The following is a 3,349-nucleotide window of genomic DNA, read 5'->3' as shown; positions in this document are numbered from 1 at the left end:
TTTTGGTCCACAGGACCAACTCTAAGGCTTCAATCTCCATGTATTTGAAGAGTAGCTAGATATCATGTATTTCCTCTTAGATGCAGATACAAACTTTCTGAGTCATAGTTTGGTGTGGTGTATCCAATTAGGTTTGTAACCTTTGGAGCATCTGAAATCTTTAAAGTTATCTGTGTGCTTCCCCTTTAAGAAGGTGCGAGGCCCCGCCCCTTCCTAAGAGCCTCAGGCCATCTTTTCCTAGCGCCCCACCCAGGGTTCCCTGAAGGCTTTCCGGTTCTTGGCCGGGCTGCCTGCAGGAGAGAAACTACACTACCCAGAAGTCTGTGCCGGGAGGAAGCAGTAAGAATTGGGCCAATAGGGACCGTAAAACGGGCGTTTCCTGTGTTGTTTCCTGGACTTTCGGCGTCCTGGGGGCGTTAGTTCTTTTGAAACGTGTCTCTTTTGTGCTCACAGGCTTCCCTTGCCCGGCGACCTTTCACAACTTTCCAGAGAATCACCATAAAGAGGCGGGAACCACCTCTGCGCCTTGTAAGACCTTGTGGGGGGGTTAGAGGAAGCCCACGGGACCCGTCTCGGTTGCCGCCCCTCTTGGCCCCGCTCGCACAGGGAGTTCAAGGCCATGGTGTAGGCACACGGTGAGGACTGCTGATGAGTATTATGATCATTGTTATCTGTTCCCTCCTCTTCATTACCAGAATGCTTGCTGTCTATGTCTCTCAGGCCACCTGGCCTTGGCATCGTTTTATGTCTTTTGTGAATGATTTCAGCATAGAAGACCTTTGGCTCTAATACAGTCACATTCTGCCCAAAGGCAGTGGCTGCCTCCCCTTGGAGCCTGACACAGAGCTGGGCTCCCAGGAAGTGCTGAGTGATATTGGCCTTGGGGCCTTCTGGTCCTTTACCAACGACTGAACGTTGAGCTCTAATCACATCTGTCTGTCCCAGGGCCAACAAAGCTACCGCTGTTTGACTTTCCAGGCACCCGTGACCTTCAAGGACGTGGCAGTGACCTTTACCTAGGACGAGTGGGGGCAGCTGGATGCTGCCCAGAGGAGCCTGTACTGGGAGGTGATGCTGGAGACCTGTGGGCTCCTGACCTCTCTGGGTAAGGCCTCACTGCTCTTTCTGTGGGGACCTACAGCCTCTTTCATGCTGCCCTTTTCAGGAGGCTTCCGAGGACACTCTCCCTCCTCCCCATGGCCCTGACGTGTATTGGTTTTATCTTCAGGCTCCTGTGTCTGCCACAAAGAATTTGGAGCAAGAAACATAGTTCCCCTCAAAACGGCTCAGATGGCAGAGGAGAAGGATTTGTTGGAGGAAATATGGGTGCCTTATAATACTGAGGGGCAGGAGGTCCAGTCAGGCACCATGAGAGACTAAAGTCAGGAAATGGAAGAAATCCTGATTAGATACTGGCCTTGGTGTCTTCTGATCTGTCTGTCTCTTTGTGGGTCTCCTTGTGCCATTCTCAGCAGATTGGCTTTTTCTGCTGCAGGGAGTTGATAGCCAGAAGTGGTCACCCCTGCCCTTGATCTAAGAAACCCCTCAATTCCTTGTCTCTACTTCTTGCTGTACTTTTTTTTTTCATATATCTATCTTTCTCTACATCTGGCTGTCTCTGCATGGGTGTTCTAGTGGCAGGAAACAGCCACCCGAGCCCACACTTCTTTTTACCTCTCACTCCAGTGCTCAGCACAGGCTGGCCCTAATTTGTTCCTTCTCCAGATTCCTACAAGATGGAGACTGAGTGGCCAAGCTTGATTGGTTTATAGCCCAGTCAGCAGAACCCCTGGGTAATGGCATGTTGTTCAGCAAGTGAGTGAAGCAGACAGGACATCAGGAGGCATCTGTGTGAGTCCTACTGGCAGTCATTCTAAAAAACAGAATCTCCTTTAAAAGGCTTCTTTGGCCCCTGATGCCTACATGCTCATCCCTTGTGTACTCAAGTCTGGGCCATGATCGTCTCTTGGTATGGGAGATCATTTTAGAGGGTGCACAAACATGGCAAGTGGCACTGATGGACAATCAGAGAAGGCCATTCCTTTTTCTCTTGTTATTCCTGTTGCTGTTTCATGCTGTCTTTAATGCCCCTTTGACTGTTGGCAGTTTCTCTCTTCAACAGAAGGGACAGCCTCAGACTCGCAGCCCTGAGCAGGCAGCATGAGTTCAGCGAGACTTGATAGTTCTGTTGTGATTTTCTTGCAGTAACTTTGCATTTGTGGCAAATGAAACTGGTTTTTCCATTTCTTATATGGACACAAGATTCCCTTTGTGAAGACATGTATTAAAGTTAAATAAAAAGTGGGTCAGTGTCAAGGAAGGCAGTTATTAGCAATGGTCATAATTAATGTTCCATGAACACTGGTGCACCTGGGTCCCATGACTGCATCCGGACAGTTTTGGGGGGTCCTCTAGGATGGAGGTCAAGGGAGATGGATCAGCCTAGACAGCTAGCACTACCCTACTCAGCCTTTAGGGCCTAATGATAACGTTCTTGGCTTTGGTTCCCAGGTCACAGATCAGTATGGACAAGAGCAGCCTCATTCCGAGGTCTCCTCTCCATCTCAAAGTCCCAGACAGGATTGAAACATTTCTTTTTGTCTTTGCTAAAATACGAATATCTTATTTCTTTCTCCACAAACAGGATATCCGGTTCCCAAACCAGATCTAATCCACCCACTGAAGCACGGGCAGGAGCTGTGGGTGGTGAAGAGAAGCCTCTCCCAAAGTGCCTGTCCAGGTGGGTGGCCAAGTGTTGGGCAGGAGGGGTCATGGCAACCTGAACTGAGGGGACCACTGCCTCTGGAATTCCGTGGGAAGCTTCTTGTTGTGGCCTCCTTGGGTGCCTGGGTCAGTGTAGAGCTCTTTGTCGTGAAGTCCCTTTGTCCTCCCACCTCAACACATTCTTTTCTGCCACAGGGTGAAGAACCTGTTTTATGTATAAGGGCAAGGCTCTGGGCTCCAACTGCTTGGTATTAAAACCTGCCTTTGCTGGTCACCAGCCCAGTGGCGATAGGGAAGTTGCATGATTTTGTCGGGCCTCCTTTAGCTAATTTAGGCTGTTAATGTTCACTGCAGTAACAGATAATCTCCAACAGCTGAGTGGCTCAACACATGAAAAGGATTTTTCTCACTTATGGCAGGGTTTGTGGGGGTCAGCGTGTGAGATCATATCACACGTTATTCAGAGACCCAGGTGTCGCCTGTCTGGCTTTATGGTTACCTTGGCATCCTTCCACTGGTAGAGGGGAAATGAGAGGAAGTATGGAAGTCACACCTACATTATTTCCCCTCACACTCTGTTGACAAAAACTCGGCAGTTGGCCATCCCTTTTTTTTTTTCAATTTA

General features: G+C 49.3%; 1 long non-coding RNA gene across 1 annotated transcript; it reads left to right on the top strand.

Moving 5' to 3' along the window:
- Positions 1-398: 398 nt before the first annotated feature.
- On the top strand, positions 399-2,734 carry LOC133079126 (uncharacterized). Its single transcript, XR_009698053.1, has 3 exons — positions 399-635; positions 979-1,105; positions 2,645-2,734. It is a non-coding gene; the product is annotated as an uncharacterized LOC133079126 (long non-coding RNA).
- Positions 2,735-3,349: the final 615 nt, after the last annotated feature.

Source organism: Eubalaena glacialis, chromosome 18 (genome assembly GCF_028564815.1).
Source record: "Eubalaena glacialis isolate mEubGla1 chromosome 18, mEubGla1.1.hap2.+ XY, whole genome shotgun sequence".
NCBI lineage: Eukaryota > Metazoa > Chordata > Mammalia > Artiodactyla > Balaenidae > Eubalaena > Eubalaena glacialis.
Note: the sequence above shows the minus strand (reverse complement) of the source record. Positions and strands in the feature narration are given on the sequence as shown.